This window comes from Ascaphus truei, chromosome 3 (assembly GCF_040206685.1).
Source record: "Ascaphus truei isolate aAscTru1 chromosome 3, aAscTru1.hap1, whole genome shotgun sequence".
In the NCBI taxonomy this organism is placed as follows: Eukaryota; Metazoa; Chordata; class Amphibia; order Anura; family Ascaphidae; genus Ascaphus; species Ascaphus truei.
This window is the reverse complement of record NC_134485.1, coordinates 396,410,924-396,428,823: the sequence shown is the minus strand read 5'-3', so window position 1 is coordinate 396,428,823 and position 17,900 is coordinate 396,410,924.

Genomic DNA, 17,900 nt, shown 5'->3' with positions numbered 1-17,900 from the left:
AGCGAGATAGAGAGAATGAGATGAGGTGATGGTCAGAGAGAGGAAAAGGGGAAATGGAGAAATCAGAGAGAGAGAAATTTTTAGTGAAAACCAGGTCTAAGTAGTGGCCATCCTTGTGGGTGCTGGCTGCAGTCCACTGTTGAAGGCCAAAAGAAGAGGTTAGAGAAAGAAAGCGGGAAGCCCAAGGGAGAGAGGGGTCATCAATGTGGCAATTGAAGTCCCCAAGGAGTAGAACAGGGGAGTCTGAGGAGAGGAAGAAAGAGAGCCAGGATTCAAAGTGAGAGAGAAAGGCAGAAGGGGAATGAGTAGAGGTAGGTGGGCGATAGATGACCGCCACATGGACAGGGAGAGGAGAGAAAATCTGGACAGTGTGAGCCTCAAAGGAGGGAAAAGCAAGAGAGGGAGGAATAGGAAGGGTTCGGTAACGGCAGAGAGAGGAGAGCAGGAGCCCCACACCTCCACCCCTGCCATCAAGGCGCGGAGTGTGGGAGAAGGAAAGGCCACCATAAGAGAGGGCAGCTTCCAGAGCAGAGTCAGACTGAGTGAGCCAGGTCTCAGTTATAGCAAAGAGAAGCAGAGAGTGAGAGAGAAAGAAGTCATGCACAGAGAGGAACTTGTTAGAAAGGGAGCGAGCATTCCAAAGGGCACAGGAGAAAGGGAGAGAGGAGGGAGGGTGGCAGGGGATGGGTATGAGGTTGGAGGGGTTAACACCAGAAGGAGTAGAAGTTGCATGTGGAAGGCGAGGACGAGAGCAAGTAGAAATAAGGCAGGGACCAGGATTGGGAGAGATATCCCCAGAAGCAAGGAGGAGAAGCATGGATAGAAAGAGGATGTGTGAGGATGATTTGTAGGGGTGTGTTTTAGTGCAGGGGGTATAGCTGTGTGGTGACAGAGGACGCAGGTAAGAAAGGAGTTCATGTGAACTGAGAAGTGGGGAAGAAAGGAGAGATGGAGATATATGAATAGAGTTAGAGACATAAGGAGACTGGTGGAAGGAAGTGCATAATTTGAGAATAAGTGCGGTTGCAGCAAATATAAAAAATAAAGGCGGCATCACAGCAATAGTTAAGTGTTGAGATGTGCAGTCTTAGATAGATGATATCCTCTTTCCAATGTAGATCAAAAGCAGGAATCAGAAGCAGTAGGTGATGTCCACTTTTCCACTTCTTTTTGAACTTCCTTTTTAAACTTCATAAATACTTGAAACATTTCTACTTAAAAGCATATCTGCTTAAAAGCATGGCTGCTAGCAGCAATGGCTGTTAGGAGTTTACTTATATACATTTAGAAAGTCACCTGGTTGGCACAACAAACTTAATTAGCACATGTGAGGGTAGTTAAAGCAAATGGTTTGTCTAAGGTGGGTGTTGCCTTGCCTTGCACAAGTGTGAAAGCTGAATTAAATTAAGACAGTAGGGGGGTGATTTACAGACAGACAATTGGAATATGTTTTTACCTAAATAGAACTAAATACACAGCATGGGAGAATATCAGGATAGACAGACAATTGGAATATGTTTTTACCTAAATAGAACTAAATACACAGCATGGGAGAATATCAGGATAGACAGACAATTGGAATATGTTTTTACCTAAATAGAACTAAATACACAGCATGGGAGAATATCAGGATAGACAGACAATTGGAATATGTTTTTACCTGAGGAAAGAGAAGAGATGAGTGAGTGATTCAATAGTCTTCCTTCCTTTTTAAACTTCATAAATACTTGAAACATATATACTTAAAAGCATATCTGCTTAAAAGCATTGTTCAATGTTTCATTGGAGCTTTCTGAGCTTTCTTTGGAATTACAAAGTAAAAAATGTATTTTGCACAAGTCTCGCTCAGAAATAAATAGAACGTTAATGGTTTTTAGAATGTCAGACCGATAAAGCAGGTAGGTTCTACATCATAGCAAAAAAAAAAAAGTGGTTGGAAAAGTTTGGTAATGTTTTACTTCATGTTGGTAAAGTTGCCACCATCAACGGGAATCAATTTTTTTTAAAGTTGGGATTAACAATTTATTCCAGTATCAGTATGCAAACAAAAGACAAATCAGAGAATATCAATACCTTTTCATTGAAGATTGGCCTCAGAATTAGAATTTTACATACGGGGCAATGAAATAGAAGAATTGGCAGACAATTGATAGCTTTCCGAGAATTTAAGGATAGTAAAGGAATTATGATAAGCGAGGATCTTTAAAAAATGATTGAAGCAGTTCATGCAATACCAGTTTCCACTGCAGAGTGTGAGAGGAGTTTCAGTGGAATTTATTCGGCCAGGTCACCACAACATGCAAGTCTTAATGTGATGGGTGCAACCTCGGAGGTAGCTTAGAACAATATAAGCATACTATATGCTAGGACGAAATCCTATATATATATTGTGCACACCACACAGTAGAGTTTAATGATAGTATTAATAATACATTTTTTATCAAAACACTGGTACTTAATAATAGCACCTAAAATCGGATAGATCCACCATGTAACCAACATATAAACACATCAAAACTAAGAAGTTACAAAGCAATGAGATGGACAAATCAGACCTTTTACGAAAAAGGCAATAAGGCAGACAGACACCTAGCGGCCAAACTCCGAAATAAAACAGCGAGCCTTAATATATATAGCATAAAAACCAACCAAAACAATTTAACATATAACCCAGCCGAAATTAACAAAGAGTTTGTTCAGTATTATAGTAATTTATATAATTTGACAAACCCTGACCGAGACAACAGGGAGTTAGAAACAAAGTTAGACTAATATATAAAAAAAACAAAATTAACCAAATTGGATGAATCAGAATCAACCCAACTAGGAGTCCCAATAACATCAGAGGAGGTCTCAGCAGCCATCAAATCTCTTAAGAATTCCAAAGCCCCGGGCCCAGATGGGTTCACTAATTTCTATTTTAAGAAATTTGAAAACATTTTGAAACGATATCTGGTCCGATGGTTCAATAAGATTCTCGACGGTGAAGCACCACCGAAAGAATCCCTAAAAGCCTCAATCATCGTTATACTAAAGGAAGGGAAAGACCCTGCGCTATGCTCAAGTTATAGGCCCATCTCTCTGATCAATACAGACATAAAACTATTTGCCAAAATCCTAGCAACCAGATTGAACAGAGTATTAAATACCCTGGTCCACCCGGATCAGGTGGGGTTTACCCCAGAACGACAAGCCTCCGATAACATTCGGAGAGTAATTAACATTATCCACAACAGTAATACGAATCAACGCCCCACCCTGGTCCTGGGGTTAGATGCTGAGAAAGCTTTCGACCGAGTGGCCTGGCCTTTTATGTTCCGGGTATTCAGAGAGATGGGCCTACATGAAAACTTTATTAAGGGCATTAAAGCATTGTATTCCAACCCAATAGCCACAGTGCGCACCTCAGGTTTCACCTCAGTACCATTTAAAGTCTCTAACGGTACCAAACAGGGTTGCCCGCTCTCCCCTATGCTGTTCGCTTTGTGCATAGAAGTACTAGCCTTAAGAATAAGAGAGAACCAAGGGATAGAGGGAGTCCCTATAGGAAACAATATACAGTATACAAAGTGTCTTTATTCGCGGACGATACTCTACTTTCTTTGACTAACCCAGAAATTTCATTAAAAAACCTATTTGACACACTAGACAAATTTGGCAAACTTTCAAACTTCAAAGTGAACCACACTAAGTCAGAGGCTATAGGCCTACACATACCTAAGGAAACAGAAAACGTACTAAAGAAAAAATTCCCAATAAAATGGATGCCAGACAAAATGAGATATTTGGGAGTGTACATTACAAGACTATATGATGATATCTATAGAGCAAACTACTCGAATCTTATTAAAAGCTTGAAAAAAGACCTAGAATCCTGGTCAAGATATCAGATATCCTGGTCGGGTAAAATTATATCAGTAAAAATGAACTTATTACCCAGAATACTTTATTTATTCCAAGTGCTTCCAGTAACCGTCCCAATCTATGTAATCAGAGATCTGGAAATAGAGATAACTAAATTTATCGGGAACGGTAGAAAACCCAGAATAAAGAAGAAATTGATGGTCCTCCCCCTGGCCAAAGGGGGCCTGGGTCAACCAGATTTAGCTAAATATTACGAAGCAGCCAGACTAAGCCCACTAATTTATTGTCCGCAGCCCCAGGAAAAAAAATGTGGGTGGACATAGAGAGGTCGGAAGCTGGGTATGAGGAGTTAGCGTCTCTTCTATGGGTAAAAAAGGCGAACAGACAAATAGGCTATAGAAATCATCCAGTCTTACTACAGTCCCTGAATATCTGGGACAAAAATTGTAAACACAAGCAGATCTCTTCCATCCCTTCGCCCTTAACACCAATTAGATCTAATCCCGAATTTACACCAGCACACAATTCGAATATCTTTAAGCAATGGGATGAGAAAGGGCTTTCCAAGCTGGGAGACATGCAGAAAGGCGCAGGGTTAAATCATTCATGGGGATAAGAGAGGAATATAATATCCCAAACACACAAATATTCCAATATATACAGATGGTCTACTATGTCTCCTCGATACAACCAAGTGACACTTGGAACAGACCACTCACCAACTTTGAGAGCCTGTTCCAACGGGGTCAATATAACAAAGGAACGATTGCCCAATTCTACCAGACATTATTGAAACAATATGAAGGTCAAACAAGCAAAAATATCTCAGAATGGGAATATGATATAGGGAGCCCCTTACAGGAAGAGGACTGAGTAGAAATCCACGAAAGGATAGCTAAAGCCGCCCGCTGTTCACTGATCAGGGAAACAAATCTTAAAGTCCTACACAGGTGGTACTATACACCAGCACATCTCCATTCTTTTTTTCCGCTAACCTCCCCTATGTGCTGGCGCAACTGCGGTCAAATAGGCACATTTAAACATATATGGTGATCCTGCCCCAAGATAATTCTATTTTTGGGGAGAATCAGACGGCTAATAGAAGGGGTAACAGGTATGGAGCTACCCTGGAATATAGAAACAGTGCTTCTACTAAAACCTAACGAGGGACTAGAGAGAAAAATTGATTTTTTGATAACACAGATCCAATCAGCAGCTAAAATACTAATCACAAAACACTGGAAACAGAATGACACCCCCCCTATCACTGAGGTAATGCACAAGATAAATTATATAATGACTATGGACTTACAAGCCTAATCCACGACAGGCACAACACCTTCCTGACAACATGGGACCCATGGGAGACATACATATGGAAGAACCCAATTGGAACTACGAAATAAAGGGATTGCTAACGACTAAGCAGACCTAGACTTGGCTAACAAGTACTTTTTAATGTTCGCTCCCTGCGAGGAGCCCATGATGGATATCACCCTCTCCCCCCACTACCCCTTTTTATTTCCTGGAGTCTGGTGATGCGGCACATTGTGATAAATATATTATCCCAGGAAGTCTGGCAGTAGTCAAATTGACCGGGAATGTTTGCTTGTTATCGTACCCACAGATACAATGGGTTGCAAATTGCTACAATATCTGTTGCATTGTAGCAACTGTAGCGGACCATGCATCAGAAAGGCTATATTGTGAACACATGGTTCAAGCATGAAATAAATCTACCATGGTGTAGATGGTTCCCACGGTGGTCATTGCCAAAACAAAGAAATATATTAACTACATTAGCTTAATTGCTGATCACGATATACACGTTGGTGATTGTGTTTCGGAATGCCTGGGGAGAACTGGAAAGACTGCAGCTCATGAACACCTATTGATGTTAACTAATAGTAGATGGTAATCAGCATAATCAGGTAGAGTAAGTGGAATAGCCTGATGCACCTTGATTGATTAATTAAAAAACCTTGGGTAGATTAATAAAAATATATTCTCTCCGCAGACAGAAATATAGTCAAAGAAATGTATTATATATAATGTTAAAGTAACAAGTCACAGCTATGTACATTGGGCATCAGTTCCCGCACACCCACAGTTAGAATGTGAAATGACTGGGTATGTGTGAAACCACCACTTTAGTGAGAGTACTGTATGGACATAAATTGTTGCCCTGCAAGGTATCAAGACCTGCATGTAGGGACTCTCAGTAACAGTGGAATGAATCACTTCAGTTGAAAGTGGGGTAACCCATCACTTAACTTCTTTAGTAAGAGTATGAATATAACTAATAACCCTGTTAGGTATTCATACCTACAAGCGGGGATTCTCAGTGAAGGGGGAGTCCCAGGAGGCCAGCAGTGAATCCCCGTGTGGGATCTGATGCAGATCAGCTGATGCCACAGAAGGAGGCTCTGCAAGCAATTCATTCAAAAGAACCCAAACCGGTGCAACAGAGATCAAACAGGCTCATATCTGACTGCCAGGACAAGCGCCTAGAGAACAGCAGAGTACACTGGAGTGTGAACCCACGCAGAGATAAAAGGCATCAATGAGTGACGCCAGGACCTGATGTATGTTTCGCTGTAAACCAGCTTCCGGAGTGGACGTCTAGCGTCTTCGACGGCTTCTTTGTAGTATCCACTTGCCATGGTAACCGGAGATGCTGCAATCCGAATAGTGTTACATGAGTGATGCAGCCAATGGTGTGATAGATACTTTACTTTGAAACAGATATTGTGCTCATGTATTAATTCCTATTTGGCAAGATCAGGTAAGTTTATGAGTAATAGAATAGCTGATACATTTACATTTTCAATTGTATCATTAAACGATTGTGTACTGTAGGGGATTAGAAGAGCAAATATACCACTAAAATGGTGCAGGTAATTTTATTTAAACAGTTAAACAATCAAAATGGGAAAAATTCCCACTCACAAGTTAAAGTGCTTTCATCCAGCACACAGACACAGCGTTTCACACCACAAATATACGTCTCCTTTTCTGCTGTCTCTGCACTCGTGGGTAAAGAACCCTCGTGCTGGAGTGGAACCGCTGAGTCGCAGGTGCTCACTCACGCGCCTGTTCACTGCCGGGTTGACCCTCGGATGTTATAGAGTAGATGCAGGGATAGGGTGACCATTCATCCCGGTTTTGCTGGGACAGTCCCGGTTTTTCGTGTGCTGTACCGGTTGCTGGAATGTCCCATTTTTTGGGGGGCGGCGGCGGCGGGGAGGAAGAGGATTCAGCAGCCCGGCAAGTATTTTTTTCTTACTGAGAGGGTTTGGGCTTCTGCAGAAACATGCCACAGGGGACTGGATGGAGAATGCCAGGGGCGGGGCTTTAGAATGCCGGCCGCAGGGGATTGGTCAAGGTAGGAGTATGCCGGGGGCGGGGCTTTGGCTCTCCCCGGCTTTCCCTCCCCCGGCACTCTGGCCCTCCCTCTGGCTCCTTGGCAACCCGGCTCTCTCCCTCACTCCCCCGGTTCTCTCCCTCCCCCGGCACCCGCCCTCACTCCCCCGGCAACCCGGCTCTCTCCCTCACTCCCCCGGCAACCTGGCTCTCTCCCTCACTCCCCCGGCAACCTGGCTCTCTCCCTCACTCCCCTGGCATCCCGGCTCCCCACCTCCCTCCCCTGGCACCCCAGCTCTCTCCCTCCCCCCTCAGAGACCGCTCTCAGACTGCCGCCTCTGCCGAACCCGCAGCCGCCGCAGGTAGGCATATGGGGGGATAGGGGCGAGAGGGAGATGCTGCAGGGGGGGGGGGTGGAGATGCTGCAGGGGGAGGGAGAGGGAGATGCTGCAGGGGGAGAGGGAGATGCTGCAGGGGGGAGAGGGAGAAGCTGTAGGGGGGAGAGGGACATGCTGCAGGTGTTAGGGGGAGAGGGAGATGCTGCAGGGGGGAGAGGGAGATGCTGCAGGGGGGGAGAGGGAGATGCTGCAGGGGGGAGAGGGAGATGCTGCAGGGGAGGAGAGGGAGATGCTGCAGGGGGGAGAGGGAGATGCTGCAGGGGGGAAGAGTGGGAGATGCTGCAGGGGGGCAAGAGAGGGAGATGCTGCAGGGGGGGAAGAGAGGGAGATGCTGCAGGGGGGAAGAGAGGGAGATGCTGCAGGGGGGGAAAGAGGGAGATGCTGCAGGTGGGGGGAAAGAGAGGGAGATGCTGCAGGGGGGGAAGAGTGGGAGGAGCTGCAAGGGGGGGAGAGGGAGATGCTGCAGGGGGGAGAGAGTGAGATGCTGTAGGGGGGGTGGGAAGAGGGAGATGCTGCAGGGTGGGGAAAGAGGGAGATGCTGCGGGGGGAGAGAGGGAGATGCTGCGGGGGGGGGAAGAGAGGGAGATTCTGCAGGGGGGGAAAGAGGGAGATGCTGCAGGGGGAGGAAAGAGAGGGAGATGCTGCGGGGGGAAAGAGAGGCAGATGCGGGGATAGGAAAGAAAGGGAGATGCTGCAGGGGGGGAGAGAGGGAAATGCTGCGGGGGGACAGGGATATGCTGCAGGGGGAGAGAGGGAGATGCTGCGGGGGGAGAGAGGGAGATGCTGCTGGGGGGGAGAGAGGGAGATGCTGCAGGGGGGGAGAGATGGAAGATGTGGGGGGGAGATGGAAGATGCGGGGGGAGAGTTGGAAGTGGGGGGGGGAGAGACTGCTTCTGCTGTAAACGTTGCTTGCGTGAGAGTGTGTGTGTGACAGTGTGTGTGTTAGAGTGTGACAGTGTGAGAGTGTGTGTGTGTGTGTGTGTGTGTGTGTGTGTGTGTGTGTGTGTGTGTGTGTGTGTGTGTGTGTCTGTGTGTCTGTGTGTCTGTGTGTGTCTGTGTGTGTGTGTTGAGAGTGTGACGGTGTGTGTGTGTGTGTTGAGAGTGTGACGGTGTGTGTGTGTGTGTTGAGAGTGTGACGGTGTGTGTGAGAGTGAGAGTGTGACGGTGTGTGCGAGAGTGTGACGTGTGTGACAGTGTGACGGTGTGTGCGAGAGTGTGACGGTGTGTGTCACGGTGTGTGCGAGAGTGTGACGGTGTGTGCGAGAGTGTGACGGTGTGTGCGAGAGTGTGACGTGTGTGCGAGAGTGTGACGGTGTGTGCGAGAGTGTATGACGTGTGTGCGAGAGTGTGATGGTGTGTGCGACGGTGTGTGCGAGAGTGTGACGGTGTGTTCAAGAGTGTGACGGTGTGTGCGAGAGTGTAACGGTATGCGAGAGAGTGACAGTGTGGGAGAGAGTGAGTGTGGGAGAGAGGAGGAGAGAGAGCGAGGGAGAGGGGTGTGTGTGTGTGTGTGTGTGTGTGTGTGTGTGTGTGTGTGTGTGTGTGTTTTGAGAGTGTGACGGTGTGTGTGAGAGTGAGAGTGTGACCGTGTGTGCGAGAGTGTGACGTGTGTGACGGTGTGACGGTGTGATGGTGTGTGCAAGAATGTGACGGTGTGTGTCACGGTGTGTGCGAGAGTGCGACGGTGTGTGCGAGAGTGTGACGGTGTGTGCGAGAGTGTGACCGTGTGTTCAAGAGTGTGACGGTGTGTGCGAGAGTGTGACGGTATGCGAGAGAGTGACAGTTTGGGAGAGAGTGAGTGTGGGAGAGAGGAGGAGAGAGAGGGAGGGAGAGGGGGAGAGAGGAGGAAGGGGAGAGAGGGGGGAGAGAGGAGGAGAGAGAGTGGGTAAAGGGGAGGGAGAGGAGAGGAGAAAAGGGGAGGGAGAGGAGAGAAGGGGGTGAGAGCGAGGAGGGAGAAAAAAAGGGGGGAGAGGGAGAGATTGATCGATCGATCGATCTGTGGGGGGGTGAAGTGAGATGCAGGGGGGGTGATGTGAGATGTAGGGGGGGTGATGTGAGATGTAGGGTGGGGATGTTTAAACCAACATCATTACAAAATATATACATATTGTTTATTCAAAAGTATGAGTTAATTATTATTTATTACCCCCACTGCTTTACACGTCTATTTTGTGATTTACCCCTGTGGAATATTTCATCCAGATAAGGGTTCCCCGAAATTATACAAAATACTTAAAGGGTTCCTCCAAACAAAAAAGGTTGGGAATCACTGCTCTATACACACAAACACACACTGCAGCCCCCACCTCTATACACACAAACACACACTGCAGCCCCCACCTCTATACACACAAACACCCACTGCAGGGCCTTCCTCTGTATACAGAAACACACACTTCAGGGCCCACCTCTGTATACAGAAACACACATAAAAACAAACTCTGCAGCCAGGGTTGCCACCTTCTATTGAAGGCTAACCCGGATATAACATTTTTTAGATCTTTTTATTACATATTTATTTATCTTGACTTTGACTGTATCCTCCCCTCCAAATTCCGTCAACATAGCTGCGCGACGTCACGTAATGCACATTGCCATAACAACGAGCCGTTCCGTGACGTCACGAGGCATCAAGATGACACGACAACGGGATGCATTATGGTGACGAGTCACATTGTCATGGCAACATGTTACCGCCTGACGTTAGTGTCTTGTTGTCATGGCAACGGGGGGGAGGGGCGTGACGTGATGTACATTGTTTTATAAATAATGTTTAGAGTGTCACGGTTTTTCATTTTGAAAATCTGGTCACCCTATGCAGGCAACTTCTGCAGATTGCCAGGATCCCTTGGGTGCACTAATCTGTAGCAGGAGATTAGGACCAGGGAGATACATACTGTTGCAGCCCCTTTTATTCTCCTACATCCCCGAATTTTTTCGGGGATGTTTTCCGAATGTCACGTCTGAGGATCGGAGATAAACTATTAAGCTGGATAATGTATTAGACATTGATATTTGGCACTAACACTAATCTCCACGTGTCCTCCTTATAGAATACTATATATATACCGCTATAGTAGCACAGAGTGATTACATGTAGTTAGAGTGTTAAAAAGGAAGGAATATATTGGCAGCATTGCTAGTGTAGCAATTTGCAGGAGGAGAGATACATGTGCTGTCAATGCAGCTAATAGACTCCCCTCACGTTTTATATATATATATATATATATATATATATATATATATATATATATATATATATATATATATAAGAAAACCAGGTCATAGATGGATGATCTGGTCCCAGATGACCCTGGTCCAGGATGCAGCCGCGTCCTGGCTTTGTCCCTATGCTCTGGTTCTACAAGGGAAGTGTCCATATCTATGGGCCTGTCTTATGGACCTGTACCTGCAGCAACCACAAGCTACACAGGGGAGTCTGGGCCTAGCTGGGGCCTAGGGGTCTGGCCTAATGCAGGTGCCACAGACAACTGCACATGCACAACCTACCCTAACCTTGTCCCAGCTCCAACTGGCGTGGTGCAGATGTGCCAAAAGTATCAATATCCCCTTGCAAGGGAAACTCGCGCCCGATTTGCTGCTGTGGGTCATGTGGTGCCTTGCCCCTATGTTTTGGGAGAAGGGGCTCAGTGAGTAAAGTCACTGAGTGGCACTGAGTTTGAAGCAGGGGAACCTGGTTCAATTCCCGGTGTCGGCTCCTTGTGACCTTGAGCAAGTCACTTTATCTCCCTGTGCCTCAGGCACAAAAAAATAGATTGTAAGCTCAACGGAGCAGGGACAGTGTCTGCAAAATGTCTCTGTAAAGCGTTACGTAAACTAGTAATAACTAAGATGGCGGCACCCTTCCCGACATCCCGCCGAGAAGCACCGGCGACCCGGTCGCCCCTGCAACCGCCCTCAACACTCCTGACCGCGGCCGAGGTGAGCGGAAGGGAGGGGAAGTGAAGAGAGCCCAGAGGGGAGACCTGATTACATATCATTAAATGTAACATACTGCACTGCTGTCAGCAAAACATTTAAAGACAGCAGATACTTATTTTGTGTGAGCAAGACCCTTCCCAATGAATAATTAGACCTCTATTTTGTTCAAAAATTCAACGAGCAGGACATAAAATAACACCATAAAGCATGAATAAATGTTTAAAGCATTGCCTTCAAAATCCTACTGTATATGTGGATTTGTAATAAGAAGAATGGATTGATTGGCAGTTTAGATAATTACGTGGACTTACATTTTAACAACTGCTGCATCTATTAAAATAAAGTGTAAAAAAAAAATTAAATGGCAAGAGCCGATGTCATTTAGATAAGTATAAAATCATAACAATAATAAGAAAACTATTATAATCTAACTAAAAAACTTAAAACAATGTAAAAATATATGATAAGAGCCACCTAAGTTTTCAATTACATTAGTGTCAGTCAGCAGGGAGAAGAGCCTTCTCGTATTAGTATATTCTGTGCCAGTGTAACTTGGAATATGGGGAACTGTTTTTTAATATCTCTCTATGCCTCTTGGGTAAACTACAACTAGAACATTACATTAGTAATCAACATGTAGCACTCCGTTCTGTACATGTTTAGCTTGAGAGATGACGCAAACTGTGTTTATTATATCTTATCTAGCCCTTTCATTTGGGTAAACAAAACAAAACCAGTAAAACAAGTGATAACAGCTTAACGAGGATGGATGAAGTTGGGTCACCCCAATGGTTATCACAGTAAATTAGTTCATTGTCTAGTTTTCTGTATACATGTATCTGACTGTAGGGGCAGCCTGGCTCAGTATATTAAAGGTTAAGCCTGCTGGGTGGGTGACCCTCTACCTGTCAAGATGGCGACCCAGGTATTGGGTCAGAATGGCCATCTTATTACAGACAAAATGGCCGAGCTAGAAGCCATCCTCTGGTGGCAGACTCTACAGAAGCAGGTCCTGGGGACGGCTGGGTATTACCGGGAATTTGTGCCCCATTGCAATGTTATTGTCAAGCCCCTGATGGACCTGACCAAGAAAAGGCTCCCCTGCTCTGTGACCTGGTCGCCTGAATGTGAGACTGCATTCCTGGCTGTCAAGGATGCCTTAGCCAGCTCTCGTGTCTTGGCAGCCCCCGACAATGAGAAATGACTCCGGACACAGACAGTTGGTTCTACATATGGCATCAGTGCTGTACTCAGCCAGGTGGGCGAGGACAAGATTGAGCACCCGGTGGCTTATTTGAGCCGAAAGCTCCCACTTGCAACTATAGAGAAGGGGTGCTTAGCCATTGTTTGGGTGCTAAGGAAATTGCAGCCTTAATGTATATGCGTTCTTTTATGGTGGTGACAGACCACATCCCCCTCAGTTGGCTACATCGGGTATCCAGAGAGAACTGCAAACTTTTAGCTTGGCCCTTCAAGTGTATGACTTTTCCATCCAACTTAAGGGCAGCAACAATGGCAATGATACCAACCTGGTACGCCAGCCACGGACTCTCATCGTGACTGAGGCCCCAGGGGTCTCATCTTGAGGGGGAGGAGGGTGTGCTGATAGATAGAGAACGGCTCAGTATTAAAGGTTATGCCCACTGGTTGCCTCTACCTGCGAACGGGGACAAACTTCCTCTGATCTTTTCTCCAACGCGTTTCGCAACAGTAGCTAGTTGCTTAATTAAAGAAGTGATCACCTTGGGACTGGTGTATGTTTAAATAGGGCACCCTGGCTCCTCCTACAAGATTCTGAATTGTTCTAATCAAGACAAGCCTCACACAAGCAGTGTTTTCTTCTTATTGAAAGCAGACAAGCTTTGAAGGGATAAGCATTGTAACATTCCACATATTTATTTAGAAATAATGCCAATGGGATAAAAAAAAAGAGATTGGCACTGCTGAAAAGAGGCAGAAATGGTGGTGTTCTAAATGATGCCAGTGTTGTAAATGTATATAACCCCATTCATTAAGGGTGATGATGAAAACTGGGTCTCACAAATAAGGAATAAGTAAACTAGAATCAAAGTGCAGATAGGCATAATTAAATGGGAGAAGATTTCACTAAGAAAAAAACTTCAAAAATGTCAAAGAGAATGTCAGGAAAAGGAGCAGCTCAGTGAGTAAAGACACTGACTGGCACTAAGTTTGAAGCAGGGGAGCTTGGTTCAATTCCCGGTGTCGGCTCCTTGTGACCTTGGGCAAGTCATTCACCAAAAAATCCACCTGTGACCCATCCACCTGTGCCCCATCCATCTGTGCCCCATTCACCAACAAATAGATTGTAAGCTCCATGGGACAGGGACCTGTGCCTGCAAAAAGTCTCTGTAAAGCGCTACGTAAAACTAGCAGCGCTATACAAGAACATGCTATATAAAAAAAAAGAGGTGACCAATGGTGAACAGCATATCAAAGGTCCTAAAAATGATGAATTCAAAAATGATGAATTCAAAAATGTTGAAACAGAAAAAGTACATAATGGAGATCAGAGTCACCTAGGATGCTGGTATCTATATCTGAATGAAATCACAGGATAATTACTTATTAAAATCTGCATATTGAAAAATACATATGAAGAACAAAAAGTGTATATTCAAAGATTGCATATTCATTTATTTTTTTAATTAAACGGGAGGGTGGGTATCCAATGGGATCAAGGTGTTGTCATACACAGCTCAATTGAGGGAATAAGTCTAGTTTAAAATTATTTTGCTAAAAAACTGGTGTGTGTGAATATATAGAAAAGGATTGACCAAAGGTGGTCTAGATGTGCAGCAGGATACCATATGCTTTCTTGTGGTTCTAATTACAGGAAAGCTGCTAAGTCAATGTCCAGGTTGAGACCCTTGGGTCTCAAGGTTTCTATTTGGTGTATCCAAAAGGTTTTTCTCTGTCTGAGACGGACAACCCTGTCTCCTCTGGGCTCATCTACTGTAACTTGCTCAATGCCTTTTATCGTTATGCCTGTAGGATCCTTATTATGTATATCCTTAAAATGTTTCGATAGTCCATGTTGAACAAAACCACGTTGAATGTACCTTTTGTGATCCAGAAAGTGAGTTTGATTCTTTTTGTTCTTCCTATGTATTGTTTATTGCAAGGACATGTTGTGAGATAAATGACATATGTAGTGTTGCAATTTATTTAAAAATCAGGCTCTAACCAACCTCTCATTTAACACGTCCACCCGAGGATGGGATACGCATAAAATGTAAAGACTTAGGTTACCTTTCTGAAGTCATAACAGAACCGTATTGAGACATCTGGTTTGGGTGCCAAGACAATAAGACTTGACCATTGACTATGTGACTTCTCAATTACGCCTAGATCTAGCAATATTCTTCACCTGTAACCGAATTGCTTCCTTTCTGGCTTCTTTGAGTCTATTATATCATGACAAATCATGCTAGTTTTCCTAGGCAAGCTTGAAAATACATATTTTTTTCCTAGTATCATTTCGACACCTTGTACCTGTCGAAATTTTAACTGTTGGGTTCTCTACATTTCCCAATGGCTGACCTACCACCATCATATATGCCTCTCTATTCCTCCAGGATTTTAACAAATTTATATAGTAGATCTGCTCTACCGTCCTTCCATCTGGCTGTCTAATTTTATAATTCACGAGGGGCTACAGTACCTGTTCTATAACTTCAATTGGCCCTTGCCAATTAGATAAAAGCTTGCTTCAACTGTGGGAACATTACTCGGTCCCCTGGTCGAGAACTGCGGACTGTAGGCTGCCTGTTGTTCTGGTTCTTTTGGGCCATTTTGTAAGTATTATCGGACTACTGGAGCAACCTGGGCAATGCATTCTTTCAAGTCCTCAACGTATTGGATAATGTTCTTCCCTGGAATAGCCTGTTCCTACCACTCTTCTTTGGCAATATCATGAATTCCACTTGGGTGTCTCCCACATAGGAGTGCAAAAGGGAAAACCCGGTAGAGACCTGCGGGAACGCTCAGATGGCAAGTAAGAGAAAAGACAACAAAGTGTCCCAGTTCTTCCTATCTCTACTAATTACCTTCTGCAATATCATCTTAAGAGTCCTGCTAGACCTCTCACCAGAGCATTCATGTGCAGCTTTGTGGATTGTTGACAGCAGTTCTTAGGGTTTTTATTTGTAGCTCTTGGCATAATTCTCTCATGATTCTGGACATAAGAGTTGCCATGATAGATCAATTTCCTTTGGAAGCGTGTATAGGAACAAAATCCAAAAGTCGGTGCTCAATAAGACAAGGGAGCATAAGTAACAAATGAAATGTTATGTCAGATTTTAGATGAAACATGGACGAGATGTCGTGAGACTCAGGACCTGATGCATAATGACTCCTGTAGGGTATAGACAATGTAACTATCCATATAGTGGTCTCGGATTACTGTCTGATAAGAGATAAGTCCTGTGCATGTAAACCACTAGGAAAGTCACCCTGGAGTAGCACATATATGAAGGTCTCAATTTTCTAAAACATGAATGGAGACATAGAAGTACTCACATATATAGTAGTCCATCTGTTGCATGCATCACGCGAGTGAAAGGTAGAGCGATATGTCTGTGGGGAGCAGTAGCGGAGCACAGCTGAGAAAACAAGGGGCTACACACCATCAAAATTGTATTAAAAATACCTTTAATCCATGGTACATGTGGTGACACGCAGGTAAAACCACTCTGACGTGTTTCAGGCAAGTGTGTACCAAGTGTACCATGGATTAAAGATACTTTTAATACAATTTTGATGGTGTGTAGCCCTTTGTTTTCTCAGCTGTGCTCCGCTACTGCTCCCCACGGACATATCGCCCCAATTTCCTTTGGAATCCTGGCTCTGGAAAAGACTTGGACCATTTCTTTAGCTATGGTTTTGGAGGAAGTAGTATGTAAGGGAACAGCCTCCAGATAGCGAGTGGCATAATCCAAAATGACCAGAATTTACTGATTTCCTTTGATGGATTTCTCCAATAGACCCACTATGTCCATGACAATCCACTCAAACGGAACCTCCATAATGGGCATGAAAATTAATGGAGCCTTCAAATGTGGTCCGGGAGCTGTTAACTGACATTCTTGACCATTCCCCCGTAAGTGACGGGATCTCCTTGTCCCAGCCATTGCCATAGGTCTTGCGGCAGAGTGCGAATGAAGCGAACCAACACCAACATCTTCGGCTTATAGAATAGGACTCCGGTTTCAAGCACTTTGTCGCCATGGGGATCAGATTGTACAAATGGGATCTGGGGGCTTTCTGGTCCTGGTATCTCCATGTATAGAAGTTTTCTGCGCTGACTGCTGGAGTCACTACGATCCTCACCACGATGTTGGGTTTGAAACACTCATAGTGGGCTGCGGCTTCTTTGTGCAGATCATAATACACTTTTTGGTCCAAGCATGAAGGGTCCTACAATACCGGCCCATTGGGTACGGTCACAACATTTGCGGTAGCGGTTCGCTCAAAGGCCAGAAGATATGTTTCAACATAATCCTGCTGTGTCATCTTGTGGCATTGGCTCACCTGCATAGGTTGTTCTTCTGCAGTAACCGTCGTGACCATAAAGCCTGGGCGAGACGCCGAGCGACTTCCCTTTGCGTGTCTGTGATAATCCCAAACTGGGTTGTGAATATTTGATTTGTCTCCCGCTGTGTTGTAGTGATTTTAGCTAGCCTTTTCCACGTCTTCCATACTGGTAGTAGTATACTGCACAGGATCTACTGCTCGCAATTGGCAGCTCTGCCCCTTTTACAGGGTGTTCTCATCCCAAGGCTACACACGGAGGGGAGCCCCCGCTCAGCTAGGAAGTGTAAGAGTGAGGTGCTCACTAGGAAGGGTACAGTTGCATAGACTAGAAGAAAAGGTGAACCTAGTAAACGAGCACTCAATCACAAGGATGGTATGATGTTGTATTTAAAATTTATTCTTTATTGTCTAAACCCCTGTATTTTATATTCGCTGATGACAATAAAGAATATATCACTAATATTCACTGTTCTGTATTGGATTAACTGTAATGTGTACCACATAATCCTTATTACAAACACATTTTTGTGCTAGAGTCTTCCACCACCCCCCCAACTGTTATCAGACTTGCTAATTATCCTCCCCACTAAAGGACTCAACAGCCCATTGTTTCTGGCTAATACCAATATATATAAAATTCTTCACCCCCTGTGGGATGTTGTCTTGTTGGGGCCTTTTCTAAACCAGCTTGTTTCCTAAAATATATGGGTTTCTCATTTGACTATTCTGTAATACACTTGTTGAAACAAACAAGTGTGCTTGGTTTCTAAATGCCTTCTC